Source organism: Pelodiscus sinensis, chromosome 20, assembly GCF_052426305.1.
Source record: "Pelodiscus sinensis isolate ZL-2025 chromosome 20, ASM5242630v1, whole genome shotgun sequence".
Classification (NCBI taxonomy): domain Eukaryota; kingdom Metazoa; phylum Chordata; order Testudines; family Trionychidae; genus Pelodiscus; species Pelodiscus sinensis.
Window position 1 is genome coordinate 23,246,332 of NC_143071.1, and position 24,779 is coordinate 23,271,110.

General features: G+C 45.4%; 1 long non-coding RNA gene across 1 annotated transcript in view; it reads right to left on the reverse strand.

Moving 5' to 3' along the window:
* Positions 1–4,379: 4,379 nt before the first annotated feature.
* LOC149521953 (uncharacterized) overlaps positions 4,380–24,779 on the reverse strand; it is a 47,219-nt gene continuing 26,819 nt past the window's right edge. The window contains exons 2-3 of the long non-coding RNA XR_016347572.1: positions 7,475–7,742; positions 4,380–5,341 (exon numbers count right to left, since the gene is read on the reverse strand). This is a non-coding gene — a long non-coding RNA (uncharacterized LOC149521953). The remainder of the gene's footprint in view (positions 5,342–7,474; positions 7,743–24,779) is intronic.

Here is a 24,779-nt window from a genome sequence, read left to right on the forward strand (position 1 = left end):
CGGTCCATCCCCTCCAGGGTCCCTAGGGTTGGCCGCTGTCGGCAGACAGGCTACTGGGCTAGATGGACCTTTGGTCTGACCCAGGACGGCCATTGTAAGCTCAGGGCTCAGGGTCGGGGGGTCTCAGTGGACCCCCTTGATTTTCATGCACACCTGCTCCTGGGTGGCCAGGCTGGCAGCTCTCCTGCCCTAGCTGGCCACTTTCCTGTGCCTAGTGCGGAGATCATGGACGAGGTCCACAATGGCCGCACTAGCCCAGGCGGGTGCCCGTCCCTTGCGGTCCCGGGCAAGCTCCCGGGAGCCGCCAGCCTGGTCCCGGGAAGAGGGGGAGGGCTGGGGGGCATCGGGTGGGTGGCTCGATCCGTGCCAGGTGCAGGGTCTGGGAGCACATCTGGCAGATGTGGTCTGGGCTCTCAGATCCCCATCACGTGGGATATCTCCTGGATGGAACCAGGGGTGACTGGGGAGTGTCCCATCCTTGCAGCAAAACTGAGGTGGCCCTAGGGCCGGCCCGAGTGCTCCCCCCTCCCTCTGCCATTAGCCCTCACACAAGTAGCCCAGGGACATGTGTGGCCGCAGTGGGGACTTCCCTCGGGGGGCCAGCCAAGGCACCGGGAGCAGGCGAGGGGCTCGGTGGGGGCCACGCTCACAGGGCTGTGACGCTGTGGTTTTCCCAGGAGCCTCACAGCCAGGCATGGGACAGTGTGCTGTTCTGTGCTGCACCCTTGCGGAATTGCAGGCTCTGGCCTGAGTCCCTGGGGCCCTGGCCAGTTCCAGCCGGCATCCACCCTCCCCCCAGGTCCCGCTGGATGTGTGTGAGCAGCATGGTCCCAGGCGTGCCCTGGAGCTGCCTGCCGCGGCCACGTGCCGCTCGGTCACCAGGCTGCATGTGGTTGCACGTGCTGCTTACTGCCTAATGCTACACAGCTTGCAGGTCACGTGGCCTGAGTGACGTGCTCTCCCTCTCTCCCCTTGGGACTCCCTCCCCCCCCGCCCTTGTGAGTGCAAAGTGCAACACTCACCGGTGGATCCTTCCCTGGCCTCCAAGGATGCACAGGAGACATCGGGGCTGCTGGAGGGGGCCTGCAGGGTGGCAGTGCTGGCCTTGTCTTCCGACCCGCTGCTGGTGTCTCCTTCCCCCACCTTGGTGGTCCTGGTGACGGGGGGGGGGGGGGGTGCATGCTGCTGTCCACGGGGACATCCGGTGCTTGCAGGGCTGGCTGGCCCAAGATGGCGTGGAGCCGTCGGTAGTGGGGGCAGGTGTCGGCTCCTGCCCCCTGGCCCTCGCTGGCCCAGACGTAGCCCAGGCGCAGTTCCTTAACTTTAGCCCGGACTTGCTCCAGGGTCCAGGCTGGATGGCCCTGCTGGGCGAAATGTCTGCGTTCCGGCACCAGGAGCGGGTGTTGTGGAGGGCTTCCTCCTTCTGCCACAGGTCCATGAGGGCGTCCAGCTCCCCTGACGACCAGGATGGGGCCCGTCTTTTTCTGGCCCTGGGGGCCTCCTGTGCTGGGGGTGCGGGTGCCGGATCACCCCCTGGAGCTGCTATCCTGCTCTGGGGTGGCTGTTGAGGACGGCAGGGGCCACGTGGCAGACCTCTGGCCAGAGGTCCGAGAAGGGCTCCTGCCTTGTGACCTTAGCAGCCTGCGTCTGCTTTAAGGGGGCTCGGGTTACCAGGAAGCCCGGGAGCTGCCTGCGGCTATGGAGTCTCCAAGCGGCCACTAGGGCTTTTTTCCGTTTAGCCTGCTTTTCCGCAAAATGTCTTAGCTGCCTTAGTGTAGACTGGCCCTCTTGCGCAAAATCATTTCCGCAAGAGGGCTTTTTCCTGAACGGGAGCGTCAAAGCATTTGTGCAAGAAGCACTGATTTCGGACAGTAGAACGTCAGTGCTCTTGTGCAAAATCAAGTGGCCAGTGTAGACAGCTGGCAAGTCTAGACGCACCCCTAGTGTGGTTACTGAGTAGTGCAAGTGGCACCTAGACCACTGCAACAGTTAAGATCAAGAGACCTCTACAGCATGGGCTGGGAGGCAGCTGGCTTTTAGCTCAGAGGGTAGAGGCTCTTATAGTCAGGTTTAAATCCACCTTGCTGGTGGTTACATGTGCACACTTGTATGTAAGTCCCAATGGAATCAAAGTCATGGACCAAGTAACTAAGTAAAATCAACTATTTTATTTAGAAAAAGTGAAAGCAAATTTTAAAGAAAGGACAGGAGCCTCTTGTCTCACTGAGGCTGTGCTCATGTGAGTACGTGCAAAGTTTCTGTGACTCTGAGTGTCTCAGCCCTGTAACTGTTGAAGATCTATGATTTGGAATTACCTTATATTGCTCTCATTGTCTTTTATCTACAGTATGACATAAGCTTTTCCAAAGTGTAAATTTTCTCTAATAGAGAAGGCACAACTAGTAAGATGCAAGCATTTCCTATGTTAGTTTGCTCTAATGCTTGGGGCTAGTTTGTGTGCAAGAACACACACACACACACACACACACACACACACACTCACACTCATTAGCACCTTTTGCCATGATTCGTTTAAGAGCCCTAATTTTGGAGACTACTGCTGTTCCAAATGTCTTGTTACTTCATTTAGATCAGTGCTTAAGGCAGGGGTGGGTAAACTAAGACCTGGGAGCTGGATCAGCCCTTGGCTTGCCTGGATCCACACCCCCCCCCCCCCCCAGCATCAGAGAACTGGTGCTGCAGCCCTGCAGCCTCCCCTCAATACCCTCCTAGGGGCTGCAGTGCCACTGCTGGCTCCCCGCTCCAGGAGTGGGAGCTCCAAGCCTCACAGGCTCTTGATCTGACCCACGGCCTGTGCCTGATGGGAAGAGGAAGTGGTTCCTGCCCAGACTCTCCACTCCCAGCCTGCTCCTGTATCCACCTTCTCCCTGAGACCTCACCCCCCTTCTATGTTCATGCACCCTACCTCCCACCAGCCCCCTCACCCACAGCCCACCCCTGTACTCACCTTCCTGCTCAGACCTAGTGCACTCCTGCACCCTCCCTCCAGCCCAGACCTCATACCCCAAGCCTGCTTCCTGGCAGCCTCCCTCCTACACGCTGAGCCCCTCATCTTGGTGCCACCCCAGAGTCTAGGAGGGCCACAAAATCTATAAGCCGGGGCCTTCCTAGGCTCTAGTGCAGAGCTACTGGAAGCCCCAGGGGCCACAATGACATTTACAGGACATGCCGAGGGCCGCAACTTAAGTGTGGTTGCGTATACATGCAAATATATATGCAAATATATGCAAATAGCTTTTTTCACACTGATGTGCATGAATACAAAGATTAAGGCAAGACTACACAACACGCAGGCCCCTTTTAAGTCAGATCACTGATTTTAATAAAATGTAATATTTACCCAATTTCCACCCATATGACAGCACTTTTAACGAGTAATGACAGTCCAGGAATTTAACTAGTAAAATGCATATCAACAGAAGACCATTATATGAACTACTTTTTTGTTTTGGCTCACACCTGCGGGCTACGTGTTGAGCCCCGCGCAAACCCAAACTGCACCGCAGGCTGCAAACAAATGGGCTGCGGGCCGCATGTTGAGTAGCCCTGCTCTAGTGTGTGAGGGGGATATGAGGGTTGTTTTTCTGCTTCTCAGTCTGGGGCCACATCGGTGAGTTTGTTTGTTTCTCATTTTTGTGAGGGTCCCTATTGAAATGAGTGGAATTAAAGCACATAAACAGGTGTTTTGCTGAATCAGGCCCCCAATTAATGACAATGATAAAAAGTCATCACGGTTTCAGTAAGGGACAGATGTGAAAATACAACAAACCTATTTTTAAAACCAGCCACCCATTGAAAGCAACAGGCACCAAGAATCTATACACCTTTAAAATAATTCAATGCCAGAAGCTGGGGGGAAAGGAATAATATCTCACATCTCCACATGCCAACCCACAGATAAAGTTAATGGTTCCACATTGGAGGAGTTAACTGTCTGAGGGAATGTCTACACTAGCTTGTTAATTCGAGCTAGGTAGGCAAATCAGACAACCGGAATTGCAAATGAAGCCCAGGAGATAAATATCCCAGGCTTTATTTGCATGTTCCCGTCTGGCCGCCATTTTTAAATCCCCCTTAGTTCGAATGAACTGTTCACGGCTACACGTGGCAATTTAAAGTTAATCCGAACTAAGTCCTTAGTTCAGATTAACTGTTACACATCATTCCATGAGGAGTAACAGTTAAACTGAACTAAGGATTTAGTTTGGATTAACTTTAAACTGCCATGTGTAGCCACAGGCAGTTCATTCGAACTAAGGGGAATTTTAAAATGGCGGCTGGACGGGAACATGCAAATAAAGCCTGGGATATTCAAATCCCGGGCTTCATTTGCAATTCTGGTTGCCTGATTTGCCTCCCTAGCTCGAATTAACGAGCTAGTGTAGACATACCCTGAGTTAATGAGCTGGCTTTGAAATCTGAGCAACCATCATGTATGTTCTCTAGAGTTCACTACCGTGTTCAGTGTAAGCTACCATAGCTTTAGAAATAAAGGAATAAAGGAGTTCACTTATGTTCACTTGAGTTTAATTAAAAGAAAATCCCAGCAAACAATAAAAATATAGCACACGTTTCACCACATGAAAATCATTAATGCCTCATCATACAGAGGTGTAAGTAAGCTCAGGGATCTTATTGCAAACTTAAGGAAAAATAACTAGAGCTGTTTGAAAAATACAGAAAATATTTTGTAACAATATTTCAATTATTTCATCAAACATTTCAAATTTTCAAACAACGTTGACCATACTGAGTTGACGGAAAATATAAAAATAACCAATTATGACAAACAATTTTGGAATGCTTTTAAAAATCCAATTTGTGAATTTTTGACAAACAAGCTTAAAAAGCAACCCTTTGAATGATTTATAGCATAAGCATAACTCTCAACTTCTAAAAATCTAGGCATGTAAGTCAAATAGTTCAAAGTACAATAGCACAAAGTAAGCCAACCCTCAGAGAAACAGATATTTTGACATGGTTCTAAGTTGCAATATTATATGTTTTAACAAAGTATGTTGTGCTGCCTAACGTCTTTACTATAAATATGCTTAATTCTTCCTCAGATTCCATTCTGATCTCCAACTATTCTTTTATGTTCCTATCAATAGAGTAACCATCCCAGCCTCACCTGTACCTTCATGATGGGGTGGGAAACAGTGCAGTTTGAAAGCACACAAACCTTTTCTGGGACCATGCCATCATAAAAGAAACAACTAAACCTCTTGCACTGAAATAATCCAAAATGAAATCCCTACCTCGTCTTGTCTGCTTCAAAGGTTGTTTTCTGGCAGTGGCTTATTTGATGATTTATTCTTTGCTGAAACACAGAGAAAATAAAGAATTTAAATAACACACAAATAAACAATTTACCTGACAGTGATGGAATTTTTCTGCCTTTGGGTAAAAAATACCAGATATATTTCAGTTTTACTTTCATACTTTCCATTGTGTGCAACGAATGACCATTTTTTCCACCCAATTTTATTCCTTTCTGTTTGGCAGACCTTGTGATGGAAAGGAGGAGTGCTGGACATCACTGACAATGTGGCAGAGTGGTGGGATCATTTTGAATCAGAAACACAGACCACAGGATTTTAAAAGGACATTTTTTTCTTTTTTGCCATTTGGAAGTGTTGGGACTTTTTTCTCTCTCTTTTGCTGCCTGAGGGGGAAAGGCACACAGAATATTAAATCTGCACAGCCAGAGAGTCCAAACCAAACAGTGTCCCCCCCCCCCCCCCAGCTTTCAGTGCAACTGGACAGCTAGGCTAGAGCAGGGCAGGGTTGTGGTTGGGCCCCAGAGCAACCAACTCTCCCTAAGCAACACATCAAGGTGAAATCAGTCTCAGATCAGAGCCAGATGTCCACTTCTAAGGAAGACTCACACCCTGAGGAGGGGGAAAAAGAGGATGTCCTTGTGAGCCCAGGGGGAAGTAATCTTGTGGGGGCAGAAGCAGCAGATGAAGGCCATGCCCCTCCTTCACCGCTGTCTTCAAGGTGGGAGAGTGTCCTTAAGGCAGGCAGATCTCTTACTAAGCATGCGATTGAGTTCTCCCTACAAATGAAGCAAGCGGAAATGCAGATGAAGCATGAGGAAGTAGAAATAATTGAATCATAGACTCTTAGGGCTGGAAGAGACCTCAGGAGTCATCGAGACCAACTCTCTGCCCAAAGCAGGACCAACCCAACTAAATCATCCCAGCCAGGGCTTTGTCAAGCTGGGACTTTAAAACCTCTAGGGATGGAGATTCCACCCCCTCCCTAGGTAACCCATTCCAGTGCTTCACTGCCCTCCTAGGGAAATAGCTTTTCCTAATATCCAACTTAGATCTCCCCCACTGTAATTTAAGACTATTGCTCCTTGTTCTGCCATCTGTCACTACTGGGAACAGCCTTTCTCCATCCTCTTTGGAACCTCCCTTCAGGAAGTTGAAAGCTGCTATCAAATCCTCCTTCATCTTCTTTTCTGTGGCTAAAAAAGACCAAATCCCTCAGCCTCTTCTCATAGGTCATATGCTCCAGCCTCCTAAATCTTTGGTTGCCCTCCGCTGGACTCTCTCCAATGCATCCACATACTTTCTTTAGTGGTGTTCAGGACTATTCCTGATCACCTTCCTCTCTTTCAAGTGCTTCAAAGTGGATTCTTTCAGGATCCCCTCCATGATTTTTCCAGGGACTGAGGTAAGGCCCATAGTTCCCTGAATTATCCTTCTTCCCTGTCTTAAAGATGGGCACTACATTTGCCTTTTTCCAATCATCCGGGATCTCTCCCGATCTCCACGACTTTTCAAAGATAACAGTCAAAGGCTCCTCAATGACATTTGCCAACTCCCTCAGTACCCTCAGATGTATTAAGTCCGAACCCATGGATTTATGTACATTTAGCTTTTTATAATAGTTCTTAACCTGTTCTTTCCCCACCAAGGACTACCCATCTTCATCCCATATTGCGTCACTTAGCGCATTAGTCTGGAAGCTTCTCCGTGAAGCTTCTCCGTGAAGGCAGAGGCAAAGAAAGCATAAAGTACTTCAGCTTTCCCCACATCATCTGTTACTAGATTACCTCCTTCACCCAGTAGGGGCCCCACACTCTCTCTGGTCACCTTCTTGCTAAAATGCCTGTAGAAACCTTTCTTGTTATCCTTCACATCCCTAGTCATCTGTCCAAGTTTCCACTTTTTGTAAGCTCCCTTTTTGTGCCTAAGTTCACCAAGGATTTCCCCGTTAAGCCAATCTGGTTTCCTACCATATTTGCTTCTCTTGCTACGCATTGGAATGGTTTCTTTCTGTGCCTTCAGTAAGGCTTCTTTAAAATACTGCCAGATCTCCTGGGCTCCTTTCCCCTTCATGTTAGCATCCCAGGGTGTGTATTTTAATACTCTTTTCTTCCTTTGGTCAGGATCCTGAAATCTACCTTCTCATGATCACTGCTTCCCAGGTTGTCACTCACCTCTACTTCCCCTATTAGTTTCTCCCTGTTTGTGAGCAGAAGGTGAAGTTGCGCACGGCCTCTTGTCGGATCCTTCAATACTTGTACCAAGAAGTTATCCCGAACATTCTCCAAAAACTTCCTGGATTGTCTGTGTACTGCTGTATTTGTCTCCCAACAGATGTCAGGGTGATTAAAGTCCCCCATGAGAACCAGGGCCTGTGATCTGGAAACTTCTCTCAGTTGTCCGAAGAAAGCCTCATCTACTTCATCCACCTGATCCGGCGGTCTGTAGCAGACATCAACCACAACATCACTGCTGTTGCTTACACCTCTAAACTTGACCCACAGACTCTCGAAAGGCTTTTCTTCCTCTATATACTGGAGTTCTGAACAATCATAGTGCTCTCTTACATACAGTGGAACTCCACCTCCTTTTCACCCCTGCCTGTTCTTCCTGAACAGTTTATATCCTTCCATGACAGCACTCCAGTCATGCGAGTCATCCCACCCAGTCTGTTATCCCAATCAAATCGTAGTTCTTGGACTGGGCCAGGGCCTCCAATTCTTCCTGTTTGTTACTCAGGCTACTCACATTGGTGTACAAACACCTTAGATAACCAGTTAATTTCTTTTGGCCTAATCCCTCAATTTGTCTAGGTCACTCTAGACCCAATCCCTATCCTCCAACATATATATCTCCCCCCCCAGCTTAGTGACATCTGCAAACTCACTAAGGGTGGAATCCATCTCCTCAACCAGGTCATTAATAAAGATGTTGAATGAAACTGGCTCTAGAACCAATCCTTGGGACACTCCAGTTGATACCGACTGCCAACCAGACATTGAGCCATTGATCCCTACCTGTTGGGCCTGACCGTCTAGTCAGTTTTCTATCCACCTTACAGTCCATTTATCCAGTCTATTCTTTGTTAACTTGCTGGCAAGAATACTATGGGACTACGTCTACACTATGGCTACGTCTAGATTGCATCCCTTTTCCGCAAAAGGGATGCAAATTAGATGTATCGCAATTGCTAATGAAGCAGGGATTTAAATCTCCCCCGTTTCATTAGCATAAAAATGGCTGCCGCTTTTTTTCGGCATGGAGCGTTGCTGGAAAAAAGCGCCAATCTAGATGCGGATCTTTCGGAAAATAAAGCCTTTTCCGAAAGATCCCTTATCCTTTATTTTATTAGGATTTGAAGAGGGTTCTGATAAGAACTAGATATATTCATGGAGATTAGGTCTATCAATGGCTATTAGCCAGGATAGGTAGGAATGGTATCCCTAGCTTCTGTGTGTCTGGACAACAATTACAAATTATAAATATTATACATCTAATTGATTACATTAAAATTAACACACCTTTACTTAACAACTTAAAGAAACAGGGTTTAACAGATTAACAGTGAATAAAATTAATAAAGGACACAGAAATAATAGGAACTTATCTATCTGGCATTTGTACTGCCACCATTTATCCTACCCCAGAGTGTGCACTACTCTGGATTCAGAGACCCAGACACTTGCTTGCATAGGCACGCCTGAAGGTATGCATCTGGAGTGGATACAGGACTGTGCAGATCTTGTGTGTGTTGGTCCAAGCTGAGCAGCCAGCTGCAAAATCCCTCTGCCACTGGAGCAGGCTCCACCAAATGCCAGCAGCTCTGGCTCACTGGACTGGACACTGCCTCTCTTTGGACCCATAGTTAGTCTATATCTCTGAGGTCTGTCCCAGGCAACACTTTCTCAAAGAGCCCATTTACTTACAGCCTCCTCCTGTGTGCTGGTTTTTGTGTAGTCCTTCTCAGCCACAGGCACAGCCAGAGTCTCTCCCCTCTAGGGCAATCAACAGCCCCTGAAGCAGCCTGCTAGATCTAAGCACTGCAGGCTCTCAAGCCCAGTCTGTAGCTGCAACACAATAGCTCCTGGACTGGATATAAGGCTCCTCCACATCAGCCTGGCTCCCCTCTCCCAAAAATAGAGAGACCCAGACTACTGAGCTCCTCTCTCAACATGCCTGGATAAGTCCTCCTTTCCTGGTTTCCTCAAGGACTCATGGGAGTTGTAGTCTCTAGGGCTAGATTATAGCACACAGCTTCCTCCCAGAAAAAGTCAAAGGCACCTTTAGTAAGGGGACTACATAGGGATGCTGAAGGAGAACAAGCCTAAGAACCATCTGTGATTACCTGTGCAGATCCTCCTCACTTTTTTCCAAAACGTGAACATGAAATGCCAACAGCTAGTTCAACTGAAATTGCTGTCAGGCCCACATTGCTGGGCCTATAACCCTTTCCCTGTTTCAGTTAAGCTGAAATGCTTTGGCAAGGAAATGGATTTTTTGTACCAGATGGTTCTTCCAGTAACTTGGTAAATCCAGTTCTTAGGCTTTAACCACAAAGAGGCTTAAAATCAATTAGCAAATATTTTTAAAGGGGGTTTCTGCAATGAACAAGGAGTGTGAGGAATGTCATTGATTAGGAGCTTTTCAGGGCTTACAGACCAAAAGGATGAATGATAGTTTTTAAGAAAGATACTTTATAAATGGGGTGATACATGAAATGGGGTGATACATGACTGGGGTGAAGCTTACAAGTAGATGCTTCAATATTATCTTGTTTTTAAGCCTTTCTGAGTTATTTTCAGGATTCTATTTTCAACATTAATTCATATTTATACAACATTCTTGAAGATGAAAATATTCCTCCTTTTCCCAGGAGGATAATGAACAAGGAACAACATAGTCTGTGATGTCCTGCAGTTAATGGAGGAACAGCTGTGCATTCTCATCCAGAATGTCAAACTGCAGTTCTGGAGATGGGTAGGGGGGTTCTGGAACAGGACATTATATAGCATTAGCAACCAGCAACTTTCACTTCAGCTCCCAGACTCTTATTTTATCTTTGATTGCTAACATATGCACAAATACTGAGCTAGGTATATGAAAGGCGCCTGTCTTTGCTGGGCACTGCAAAAATGCCTACATTAGGAGACTGAGAGCCAAGCAAATACTTCACAAATATCCTTCAAATATTTGTTCAGATAAAATGATGAATTCACTTTGTGCATGTTTGCATTCCACAAGCATTCTAGCAGAATTATTTGAAAAAAAAATCAAATATTACACACTATTTGTGGTAAGCAAATTTTGAATATGTTCACTTTGCTTATCTACCATGGAAACCTGAGTCTAGAAGCTACTCTCCTCCAATCATAGTGCATCAGCAATACCATTGACCTATGTCCAGTCATAACCCAACCGACAAAATTCAAATTTACCATACTTAATTGTCATAATCAAGGGTTCATGTGTAATCTACAGAACAAGAAAAATTTGCAGAAATTATTCAGCAAAAACTTCAACAAATATATATGAGAAATTGTGAAGTGCTCATAGATGGATTATAAAACGTAAATTAATAAAATACAATAAAAATGTTTTCTATAAATACCTCGTTCCTTTGTTATTATAAGCAAATTAGAACATTTATTATTTACCTCTGTACAGACATGAAAAACGATATGGTCCCTGCTGCAGGAATTTGCCGTCTGAAGTCATCCTATAAATTTAAGGAACAGGACTGGGGGCCCTGAAATTTCTTGAGAGGCAGTAAAGAATAGTACATGTCTGGCAGTTCTTTGTGGTGTTCTCTTTCTTAGACTTGTTTAAAAGGTAAGGCTATTTCATCACATAGGCAGTTAGTATTTTTCCAAAAAGAAGAATCTGAGGTTTTGAACAATCAAGCAATATGAGCCCTGCTTTCTATTCAGTACATAATATATGGTGATATATATTAGGTTTAAACAGAGCCCTAACAAATTCACAGTCAATTTTTGTCAATTTCATGATCATGATATTTTTAAAATTGTAAATTAAATAATTTCAGGTATTTATTTCTGAAATTTTACAGTGTTGTACCTGCAGCTGTTCTGACTCTCAAAAGGGTTGGGGAGTGGTTTGCTGAATTACCATCCTTACATTCTGACTAGGTATGGTACTGCCACCTTTCTGTGTTGCTGCTTGGGGAGAAGGCGGGGGAAGGAGGGAGAGACGGCACTCCCTTCAGAGCTGGGTGTCTCACCAGAAGATGATGCTTTCCAGACACCCAGTTGAAAGGCAATGCAGAAGTAAAAGTACACAAAAGACCAGATTTCATGGGGGAGACACAGTGTCATCGTGCATGACACATGTCATGCCTGTGAACTTGGTAGGACTCTATTTATATATCTCTTGGGACAGATGATTAGAGCTGAACTAAACTCATCATAACATCCAGGTGACTTTTCTGTGAACAGGCTCTTGGCTCTGGGGGCAAGTGAAAACCTTCCTACCTGCTTTTTTGTAAGTGGTCTGAAGGGAACTTAAATCTCAGCTGCTTTGTCTACACTAGCCTTTTTCTCTTTACTTTTTCCACTCTTACCATCCTTAGTACAGTTTCACAGTTGGTATCAACAGTATGAGTGCTTAACCATCATGTCACCTAGACCTGAGCTATCTTAGGTGACTTTAGTGCTCCAGCAGCCTGCCTGCCTACACTGTAAGTCAAGCTGCTCTGGTGATATTAATGCCAGAAATTTTAAGAAACTAGTGGCTAGTGTAGAAACAACTAAAGATGTTATTCGAAGGCCATTAAAACCAGAGAAAGAGGAAACCAGAACTTCTTGGTAGGGGAAGCTTATATATTGGGAAAATTAATCTGAGCCATCCAAACTAGATTTCAAACCAGCTTCTGTTGGGGGTGAAATGTACATTTTGCACAGCCTGATTCAGAGTGTTAACCTTCACAAGTAAGCTTGGAACTTCACAGACATTTGCAGATAAAAGCTGGGACACCATGAAGAACCTGTGAGACTCAGGGGAGAAGATGTTCATCTTGCTTATGACAGATCCTGTTAAGTAAGCTATGGGGACAGCTCAGCAGCACATTTCATAATGGCATGCTACTCGAGTATTGTTCTGTTGAATTGGCTTTCAGCTCTGGATTGTTCTTTATTTCCCGTGCTATGCCAAAGAATGCAAATGTAGCTTTTATTTGAAAATAATCTGAATGAAAGGTGCTGTCCAAATTGGGATACTTACTGTTGGGCAGCATTGACAATGGGTGTGGGGAAAAACAAACAACTCAAGCAATGGCATACTTTTTTTTACCTATTGTAACAGCTCACACGCAAAAACAGCTCTAAAAACATCGAGATCAGTAACCAACAAGATGACAAATAGCACGAGAAAATACTCTGAAGTGCAGACACTGATGTGTCTGAAGCCTGAAATTTGGTAGAGTATTTTTGCTCATCACAACCTGAAGATCAGTAATTGAGAAGGACACATCCTGTTTTTTTTATTGAGTCTGTCTAAGAGTGATGATGGTGGCAAGTTAATTAATTATCTCCAGCATCAGTTTACTTGAAGATTTTTCCCCCCAGTAACCCATCAAAGAAGCTTGATAGAGGCCTTGATTAGGGAGATAATGAAGGAAATCTCCAGCAGATTAGATCATTTCTAGTCTAATTGCAGCCATTGTTAACATGGGCTGCTTTCATGGTTCTGGGATTCATGTCAGGGAAATTTCAGGAGTTTAAAAATCTACCTCAAATGTGATATTTATGGGATAAATTCAAGTAACTGCATATGTATCATATTTCTGTCAATGAAATGAGAAAAAAATCAAATCAGCTAAGTTATTATTAGGAAAAGATTGTGTCTGCATCCCATCTTGTGTTCTCTCAGTTCATTGGAATGGCCCATAGATCCCTGCCAATAGGGCATATGCAGGACAATGGGAAGAGGATATTCACTAATGTAATAGGTGAGTGCGGATTTTGATACCCTCTGTGCTTTCTTTGTGCCTGGAAGCTTCGCAAAGAGATTGATCATTTAACACAGACTGTAAATGGGGTGGTTCATTTAAATCCTTTTCACCACTCATCTGCCGCCTTCTCTGGTACAATTCAGTGATTTGCAGACCTCTGAATTAGATTGTCAAGGCACCCAAATGAGGAAGGTAGATCCTAATGGGCTGCTGAAATTACCTGGCAAACCTACTTTCTTGCTGCATTTCTGAGAGTGATCTTGCAGTGAGTAGAAGAGACATAGAGAAAAACTTGCCAAGATTGGATTCACTCTGATTGGGACACAAAACAGATGCAGTGAGACTAATAGAAAACATTCTAGCTTTCGAGTATAAGGCAGTACATGAATGTTGAAAGTGATAGGGCAAGCTCTGCCTTGTCTTACATCCCAGTAGCACAGCATGAAGTTGACAGTGCAGCATTTGGCCTGCTGTGTGCGATGGGACGGCCAAGGAACTGTTCCACTCTCCTGGTAGTGTGATAATTATGATTGTGTTTAAGACTGTGTGCGTGAAAAAGAAAGAGGGAGAAGTGTATGCTGATTTTCAAAAGGTAAACTTACATACACTCTGAAAGAACCAAAAGCCAGTGAGCTTCAGACTGAGCCAGTTGCTGCTGCTGGCTCTATCTACTTGTGCTGAAGAAACATCTCTGGAAAGTGAAGTCTCTATCCATGGAATAGAGACAGAGACAGAGACAGTGAAGCAAGCTCCCCCACACTGCCCATACTAATAATATTTCCTTTCTTCCTGCATAAATTAAACCGTTCCTTCTAGCTGAAGCACTAGCAAAATGGCTCGGGCCTAATTATGTAATTAACAGCGAGTTTTCATTAGCAACTGGTGGTCCACGGAAAGGTTTTCATTGAGCCAGGTGGGCCACAGGCCAAAAGGATTGAGAACCACTGCTCTAGATATTTTCCAAGGTGTTTGATGCTCAGCAAACTACTCCTGGACATAGGCTGACTGTGGATTGCTCCTATCCCAGATGTGCCATTTTATAAAAGCCTGGGGAGCGGAAGTGGAAAAAGGTCTGATGGAAATGCAATGATAATAATGGTGAAGTTCTTAAATGGAACACAATATGAAAATAGAGCATCACCATCATCACAGTTATTAAATGCCCTGCTGCTGCCTTATCTTCTAGCTGGCAAATGGTAGATGATGAGAAGCGACCTTCCTTCACACCACACACTGCTATCCTCATTCTACAACTGCAGACTGGGTCCATGGAAGTGGGCTGAAATAAAAAGAGAGAGGTGGGGAAGTAGAAAGTGTTTTATGGGATTAAATGTCCCAGAATGAAGTAAAGCAATTTCCTTCCATCTCCTGCCATTTCCTTGTGGAGGCTTATCATCTCCAGCTGGGACAATATAAAGCCCCATTTAATCGAGATCCATTTAACACTGAATCACGTTAACAAGATTACTTAGCCAGGGCTAATTCAGTATTTGCTGAAGTGCAGTATCCAGGGTGAGTAATCTCTATGTGCTAGTGGCAGGTTCAGAAACAGGTTAGCCAGTGGCTTAGCATCACAGACAAAATATGGAAAGTACATGGAGGACCATGACAATGAAAATCCAGCTCGTTTAGCCTATTTGGGCATTTCATTTCCCCTATTCCATGTTATTTGAGATCACTGTGGACTGGGTTTCATCATTACCCCATAGGATCATAACAGAGGAATTATTTTCTTTGTCCTTTCTAGCAGTTGTGCAGGAAAAGCAGCAAAATCCTCTTGTGTCATTATCTGATGTTAAGTGTATACTACCCTTTTCTGAATTAAGTGGCACAGTATTTTTTGCCTGAAACTGAATTCAAAAGGTTTTGCCTTCCATCAGGAGATAACTCAAGATTTGAGAACTAATTATATGCACACAAGTGATAGGCATTCATACAAGTTTTTTAAAGAAGATTCTTACAATTCAGTCATTTAAAAGTATAGCACTAAGCGCTTTATTATTTATGGTTATTATTAATGGCAGCAACATACTTCACTCACAGTGGGTGTGAAGTGCCCATTTTAAAAAGGGAAAAATCTATTTTCCAGGATTCATAAAATACCATCATCATTCCATAGAAGAAGAAGAAGAAATAATAAACAATACTAACCTTTTACATGTCTTTATTGCCTTACTCCTGAGGCTCTCAGGAGGGTATGCCTACACTTCCACCCTAGTTCCAACTAGGGATGCAAATGTAGGCATTCGGAATAGTAAATGAAGCCGGGATTTAAATAGCATAATCTCGGCCGTGTGCTGTTTCGGAACCCAGCTGTTTCGAAACTGAAAGTGCATTACAAAATGAAGAGTAACATTAATTCGAACCAAGGGGTTTGATTCGAACTAACACAGCCCGGAGTGCATTTTCATTTTCGAAACAGCTGGGTTCCGAAACAGCATGCGGCCAAGATTATGCTAATGAAGCATGGGATATTTAAATGCTGGCTTCATTTACTATTTCGAATGCCTACATTTGCATTCCTAGTTCGAACTAGGGTGCAAGTGTAGACATATCCTCAGAGTGGCTTAGACAGGATTAACCCTCTCAGTGTCCCAAAAATGTCCCCAAACAAGCTTGAGCTGTGATGAAATATGTACTTCTTAATACATGATCAAAATAAAGTGTTTGCTTATTATGTGGGCAGTGAAAGATTACATGGTGATCATCACAAGATCATCACAACCATTCATCTTCTTACCTTTAAGTGCATGGATTTTGGAAACAATGTGATTGTTAATTACAATGCTGTCATGTAGCCACCTTAACTTTTTTCTCTATTAAATGAATGAAAGGTTTATTTGATTTTGTTTTGCTTTTTAATCTGTAAAATTTTGTAGGTTTTATTTATTTGTTTATTTATTTATACATATATCTTGCATTGTTTCCTTTTCTTTTGTGTAGGCGAAAGAAGACACAATCTGTAAACAAATGGGACAGGTGGGTCACCAGATTGTTAAAGAACCATGTGGAGGAGAAGAATCTAATAACAGTTCCTACAAAGCTCTGCCTCATTCAGGACCTGATCCAAAGCCCAGTGGTATCAGTGGAAAGACCATTATATTGACTTCAGTTGGCTTTGGATCAGGCCTTGACTGGGCTTCTGATGGATTACTTAGGTAAGGTAGAAGTGAGTGCATGCCCATGACAGTCTACTTTCACTTAATTATAAAGCATAAAGAACTCACGAAGTGTCAGAACCTAGAGTGGAACTCAATAATGACTAGAATTGAGTGATTTTGTCTCATCTGCTATACCATTTTATCTGCCAACCAAGTCCCTAATCCTTCACTGTGCTTTACTTGACCTATTTTTAATAGGCAAGGCACTGTTCAACCAGTTCAGAGTTCCTGGCTTGTGGCAAGAATACTTGCACAAGAGGGCTTATCCCTGAGCAGGACTGTCGGAGTATTTGCGCAAGAACCACTGATTTTGTACAGTACAAAGTCAGTATTCTTGCGCAAATACCCACGGCCAGTGTAGACAGGTGGCAAGATTTTGCGCAAAAGCAATTGCTTTTGCGCAAAATCTTGCCAGTCTAGACGCAGCCTAAGAGTTTCCTCCCATGAGCACAATAAATTTTGTGTTGTGCACCAGTACTGAGTTTGTGGCTTGTTTGGATGTGCCACTGTGGCACCCAAGTTATTAATAAATATCTTATGAACCTCTACCTTTCCCCTCTGCTGCCCTGTCTACTCCCCTTGCTCCATCAGCTCCCCTGGTGCCTGCTGCCCCCCCCAATCCCTCATCCACCTCTGCTGTCCTGACTCCTGCCCTTCTCACTGCCCTCAGCCTTCCTGATACCTGCCCCCTCCACCAGTCTTTCTCTCCCCCGCCCCATGCACACTCCTTCAGTAGCCCCACTCTGATCATGTGAGCTACCCCTCCTCATCCCCTCTTCTAACACCTCCCACTACACACCTGCCCTGCCTCTCTCCTCTGGTGCTGGTCCCTCCCCTGAAGGTGTCTGCCCTTCTGCTTCACCCCCCAGAATCCCCCTAACCTTCCCTTAGCCCTGCACCCTCCTGGTGCCTCCCCCTTCCCTCACTGCCCCTGCCCCCTTTTCCTTCTTTTTTCCTGATGCCCACTCCCTCACCACCCCCATTCCCATCATGCCCCTCTGTGCCCTCACATGTGCCTTGCTCTATCCCCACCTTCCTCATGCCCACCCCTTCTTTCAAGCCTTCTCCCAGCACTTCTCCTTCTCCCCTCTAGCCCCCAAAGCCCTTCCCCTCTCCTCTCCTAGCACCATTCTGCCCCCCCCCCCCCTGACACCTCCCCTCCTGCCCTTTTCCTCATTGTCTCCACTTGGCCCCCTGGCATTTGTCTCTCTCCTACACCCTGTCCCTTGGTGCCTTCCCCTTTCTTCTCCTGACCTGCCCCCCTCTCCTCAGCACAAGCCCCTTCCTCTCCGACCCTTACCCCCTATTTTTCCCTCCTCTTCCAGCAGCCGCCAACTGGTCTGTAACAGAGTTCTAGGGTCACCTTGACTGTCACCCTTCTGGTGCTCCCTCTACTCTGTCTTTCTTAGGTTTCTCAGCCCCCTTTTGGGCCACAAACCCCACCCCACAGTCTCTGGTTCCCAAAGTTCCGGAAGTCTCCCCATCACTTGGTGCCTGCACTGGGTCCAACTTATAGGGTTGCCAGGTAGACCCTCAAAAAAACGAGACACACTTGATATTGGGGGAGGAGGAAGAGGGACTGGCTGGGGGGCAGGGACTGGATGGAGAAAGAGGGGGGCTGGAGGGAAGAGGGGATGGGAAGCAGCTCTGGAGGGAGCGGGGGCCAGGCGCACTGCCCCCGACCCCCTCCCCTTCCCTCCCTGAGACCAGCCGCACTGCCCCCGACCCCCTCCCCTCCCCTCCCTGAGGCCAGCCGCACTGCCCCCGACCCCCTCCCCTCCCCTCTCTGAGGCCAGCTGCATTGCACCCGACCCCAACCCCGGCCCCCTCTGCTCCCCTCCCCTCCCCTCCCCTCCCCTGCCCTCCCTTCCTCTCCCCTTCCTTCAGCCAGCTGTGCTGCCACCGACCTTGGCCCCCTCCCCAAAGCCAGCCACGCTGCCCCCGACTGCCTCTTTCCATGGGGACCGCCTCTTTCCATGGGCTGCCCTGCCGCCTCCTTCCATGGGGTCCTAAAACCCGCCGGTTTTCACCGTGCATGCGCAGCAAACCCAGCACGGCGTCCGTTCCCCTGAGCGCCGAAGCGTCTCTCCTTCGCTCACGCTCCCTTTGAAACATTAGGGTGTGCCTGGGCACACCCGGCACATCCCGTGTGCACGCCTATGAAGGGAGATTTAGGCTGGACTTTAGAAACAACTTTCTAACTGTCATGGTGGTTAAGTAATGGAATAAATTGCCAAGGGAGGTTGTGGAATCTCCATCATTGGTGATATTTCAGAGGAGATTATACAACAATCTGCCAGGGATGATCTAAAAATTCTAAATGGTACATGGTCCTTCTCCGAGTGCAGGGGACTGGACTTGATGATGATTCTCTGCAGTAGCTGCCAATCAGTAGGCTTAAAAGAATTCAATCTTTGTTATAATTTTGAGGAATAATATCAATGTTTATTTTGAAGTATTTTTTCAATTGTGTATCAATTTAAATTATGGAAGGGGGGAGATCAAACAATAGGGAGATCAGACAATTATTTAATGACAGCAGATGTTGGGATTCAAAACGTTAAAGCTTTCTAACCATTAAAACACAAAACTGTCAACCTCACATGTCAAAATTTACCAAGTTAATATCCTTAAATCAAACTCTAGCAGCTTTTTCCTGACATTGACTCTGCAAATGTTGATCCTCACCAGGGCCACAACTGGATTATTGCATCCAATTCTGGGAAGAATTTCAGAAAGGATGTGGGCACATTGGAGAAAGTCTAGTGGGGGGCAACAAAAATGATTAGGGGACTGGAGCACATGACTTATGAGGAGAGACTGAGAGATTTGGTTTTATTTAGTCTACAAGGGTATGTCTACACTACCCCGCTAGTTCGAACTAGCGGGGTAATGTAGGCATACCGCACTTGCAAATGAAGCCCGGGATTTGAATTTCCCGGGCTTCATTTGCATAAGCGGGGAGCTGCCATTTTTAAAACCCCGCTGGTCCGAACCCCGTGCAGCGCGGCTACACGGGGCACGAATTAGGTAGTTCGAACTAGGCTTCCTAGTTTGAACTACCGTTACTCCTCGTGAAATGAGGAGTAACGGTAGTTCGAACTAGGAAGCCTAGTTCGAACTACCTAGTTCGTGCCCCGTGTAGCCGCGCTGCACGGGGTTCGAACCAGCGGGGTTTTAAAAATGGCAGCTCCCCGCTTATGCAAATGAAGCCTGGGAAATTCAAATCCCGGGCTTCATTTGCAAGTGCGGTATGCCTACATTACCCTCCTAGTTCGAACTAGGAGGGTAGTGTAGACATACCCCAGAAGAGAAGAGTGAGGGGGAATTTGATAGCATCCTTCAACTTCCTTAAGAGAGATTCCAAAGAGGATGGGGAGAGGCTGTTCTCAGTAGTGATGGATGGCAGAACAAGGAGCAAGTTTCACATTGCAATGGGCGAGGTCTAGGCTAGATATTAGGAAAAACCATTTCACTAGGAGAGTGGTGAAACATTGGAATGGGTTACCTAAGGAGGTGAAGGAGGAATCTCCATCCCTAGAGGTTTTTAAGTCCCAGCTTGACAAAGTCCTGGCTGGGATGATTTAATTGGGATTGGCTGTGTTTTTAGCAGGGATTGGACTTGAAGACTACCTGAGGTCTCCTGAGGTTTCAATCCTATGAGTCTAATGCAAACTTATTTCAGGAGTTTTTGTGGTGAGATGAGATCAACATTTAGCAAGAAATGTCTAATCCTTCCCCAAGTCTCTCCATCCATAATGGAGCACTTGCACCCTGTGGAAAAGATGCCTGAGGAGACTACGAGGAAAGTGCCTTTAAGGAGAAGGGATTTGTAAAAGGGACAGAAACCATGAAGGATGAGTGCTCATGTGGAAGGAAGAGGTGTAGACTAGAGGAAGGAACTGGGAGGGCTCCAGAGAGTGGGAGAGATTGGAATGCCCAAAAAAAGAGGGAAGATAAGATTGTTCACCAAATGATGGGAACAAGAATATCCTGAAAGAAGCATCCCTGAGGCAGCTCTCCAAGGAAAGAGAGCAGTTGAGAGCCCTGACTTCAAATGATGAGCTTGTCTCTGTGAACCAGATTCAGAAGTTAGTTGGACTGACACAAGGTGGCACAAGGTGATACCAGAGATGTGAGGAATACCTGAACAATACATGCTTATGATTGTGTTAATCTTTGCGGTTGGTAATGAGAGCCTCTGAAGGCGATGTTCTTTTATGCATTGAGGGTTGTATGGACTTGTCTATACCAAGGTGAGGGGAAACAAAAGCAGGATTCACGTATGGCTGCACACCTAAAAACGAGACAGCAGAGGCAGAGCATGTTTTGGCCTATGTTTGTTCATTTGTTTTTTAATTTTCAGTTCACCAAAAAAAAATTTGGATCAACTTTTAACTTTTTATTTTTCAGAAAGCCAGTGAATGGAAATATCGGGTATTTACATAGATTTAAAATAAGCTATATTTTGAGCTGGAAGGAAATGAACAGTTAGACATAAGTCAACATTTCAGATCAGGCTGATATTGTTAAGTGCCTCAAGAATGGTTTGATGAATTTTCTTCAAACTTTGTGGAAACATTCTCCTTTGCCTACAGAGAACATATTTCAATTTTCAGGTCAATCCAATTTTACAATCAACGTTATATGGGAGACAAAACAGGATTTATAATGGAAGCCAGCTGCACCTTGACATCTCTTCATAATAAGGTGGTGTTCTAGTTTTCTTCCTGACTCAAGCAATGCTGAAACCATATTTAGCAACGGACAGATTAAAATGAGAATTGTGGAAGCATGAAGTCTTGTTATCTATAAGAGTTTCCACAGCTGAGGCTCAGCCATGCATTCATTGCCAATTCAGATCACGAAGTTTGTCCCTGTGGAGCTTCCATATGTTTCTCTCCCTAGAGGAGCTATGAATGTCAATGCACCCATTGGCGTGCAGTATGTACAAGTCCTCCAGAGGATGAAATGAGAACTGACATTAATTGGCCACTATTGCCCTTTGTAACTTTTAATCGTTGTCCATTTTTTTATGAGTCAGGAAAAATAAAGCTATATTTAGTGTGACACACAAGCCTGGCACTGAGAGATACATTTCCATATAGGAAATCATCAGAGATGAATCTAAGGACTAGCTACATACAATGTTCATATAATACAATGCAAAAAAAGTAACTACATAAGCATGGGAACCAGGGATGCGGGGAGTGCTGCGCATACCTCGGGTTTGTGCGGTGTCCCAGCTAAAAGCCCTGTGTCCAGGGGCTCTACAGCTGCTCATGGTCCTGGCCCTGTGCCTGGGTCATAGTCTCTATCCCTGCACCCAGAATCTTGGCTGCTGGCCCTGCACCCAGGGCTCCTCTACTTGCCCCAGCCCAGGGCCCCGCACCCATCCCCATCTGTAGCCCGGCCTTGGCTGCCTTACTACTATTCACATCCTCCCTCATCCCGGAGCTATGGCTCTAGGGAGTAGTGAGGGCCACAGCTCAGCACCTCCATTCTAAAAACGGTTCCAGCACCACTGCATGAATGAGTACATAGGTCGTTCAAGTGAACTTCCACTTATGATCTTTACAGAGCACTTGGTACTGCATTGAGAAACTAGTCTAGAAAATTACCATTGAAGTTATCATTTTAAACACATTTTCTTCACTCCCATTTACCAAAATATGTAAACTAACCATTTCTACGCTCCTTCAATTGGAGAATTAAGAGGCTTTACAAACATTAATTAAGTTTCACATCATCTCTGTGAGACAGATTAGTATCATTAATGACATTTTGCAGACAGATAAATTGAGTATAACAAGATTAAATACACTTCTCTTAGGTCACCCAACAAACCAGTGGCAAAATCAGGCATAGAACCCAGAAGGCCTGTCTCTCCAATCATTTCTCTAAAAACTGGCACCTTCCCTTTCCTTTCCAGGAATCTACAATGTTTCTTTGATTTTAAGCCATCATTTCTCATTAAATGGCCACCTTCTTGTCCAACTATGAGTGTCAGTTTTATCTGTTAAAGTCTTATTTTACCAGGAAATCATCAGGGGGAGAGTTTGTATCTCAAGGTATGTCTAAACTTCATGGCTCCGTCGATGGAGCCATGTAGATTTGTTTGTTTGGCAAAGTCAAATGAAGCCGTGATTTAAATGATCGCGGCTTCATTTAAATTTACATGGCTGCCGCGCTGAGCCGACAAACAGCTGATCAGCTGTTTGTCCGCTCAGCGCGCTAGTCTGGACGCTCCCCTGCCGACATCAAAGCCCTTTGTTGGCAGCCCCGGTAAACCTCATCCCACGAGCCATGTAAATTTAAATGAAGCAGCGATCATTTAAATCGCCGCTTCATTTGACTTTGCCTATGTGTCTAATCTACATGCCTCTGACGACAGAGGCATGTAGTCTAGACAGCCTCAGAGTGCAGCAGAGGGTATTAAAGAGTATAGTGGAGAGTATTAAAAGAATATGTATGCTCAGTGGTATTGTTTGCTAGTTAGTTAAGCTCTGTAGGTTTTCTAAGGTTCACAGTTTTGATTTACATAACCATGCCAATGTTTGGGTGCTTACCTTGATTATACCCAAACTATTCCTAACTCCTGAATCTCCAATACTGGCCTGGGAATCTCAGGAGAACAAGTAGGTGACATTTCCTATCAGTTCCTGTGTAAATTCATGGAAGGATTCTAAAGCAAAGAGAGCCTAGACCCTGATCCTGCTAAGACTTGAAGCATGAATAGTTTCATTCAGTTCAATGGAATTCATCACATGCTCAAAAGTTAAGCATGCACCTAAGTCTTTGCAAGATTCAGGATTTAGCCAGCCAGTCTATTACCTGGCATTTTTTTTCTTGAGGGCAATGGTTATAATGAAGGAATAAGTATCTGGATGTAATCAGAAAATAAAACAGAGGAGCTCCCCAGCTTGTGTTCAGCCCAAGCACGTGATGACTGAGTATGGAGCATCATCATTCCAAAGGCCCTCTCTTGCCCTGTCTTTTCAAACAGTCATTCCCATATTGAAGAGTTACCTCTAAAGACCTATGCAGGAAGAGCAAAAGATTGAGCCTGTTAATCTCCAGGTCACTAAGAATCACACCGTACTCCTGCACCCTGTCACACGTGTGGGCAATAATTTTAGCCAGGGGGGCACTTCAGAAATTTCTGAAGAGGCCCTGGGCCACCCCAGAAAAGCCAGTTCCTTGGGCTGAAGGGGCGGGGCCAGGATACTTCTGTGCTCCCTCATCCAGACCCTGCTTGGCCTGGGGTAGGGTAACACGTGAAGTCTTTGCTCCCACTTCCCGAGAGAACAGCCGGCTGTTCAGAACAGCTGGTAGTTCCCTCTAGTGCCCATGCCCCTGGTAGTAGGAGGAGAGTTTGTGCACTCACCCCTACCCCCAGGCCAATCAGGGTCTGTGGACGGGAAGCACAGAAGTGTATTGGCGGTGCCCCTTCCATCCGAGGCCCTGCCCCTCTGGGGTCAATCAGTGCCTGGGAGTGGGGGCAGCATGCAAAATCTTTTGCTCCCTGCCCTGCAAGGGGCACACGGTGCTTAGCGTTAACCTTGGGGGTTGATTCTAAGTGCCATGTGCCACTGATGGGGGAGGAAACTTTGTGTGCTCTCCTGTCCCCAGGCTCTAGATGGCCTGGGGGTGGGGGAGCAGCAGAGCATCTGCAGGCCAGATAAACCCGCTTGGTGAGCTGGATCCAGCCTGTGGAGATGGTTTAACCCACCCGTCCTGTAACATCTTGCTTCTAGGTGGACTAGTTATACAGCCAGAACTGCTGTTTTTAATGGCATTACAGCATCACTACTTACAGTCTTGGCTGGAACCAGAAAGTTCCCAGATGTATATGAAAAATGAGAAATGGGGACAGACCAGAATTGTATGGCTATTAAAAATATAAATAATGAAGTTACCCAATATTTTCAGACCCCAGAAAAATACATGATTTGAGCTATGGGTGAATTTTGGTGCATAGTTACTTTATCTAATTAGGTACAAACAGACATTTAATTGAGGACCTGACATTTTCTTCTGTCCTGTTCTTATATATGACCAAAAATTTGAGCTCCTTTAAATAAAGTAAGCCTTATTCTCTCCAAATCCTCCTTAACTTCAGCTTTCTGTGTATCAAACGTGGTATATATTGATCTCACCTGAATACTTACATGGCCTCATTACCACAGTATTGATTATAACACAATTTTTAATACAGTTATTTTCACAATACCCTGTGAAACAGGCCAGTGCTGTTATCTTCATTTTACAGATGGGAAACTGATGCCCAGATAAACTAAGTAACTTGCCCAAAGTTGCATAGGAGCCCTGTGTCAGGTCAGGGAATTGAAC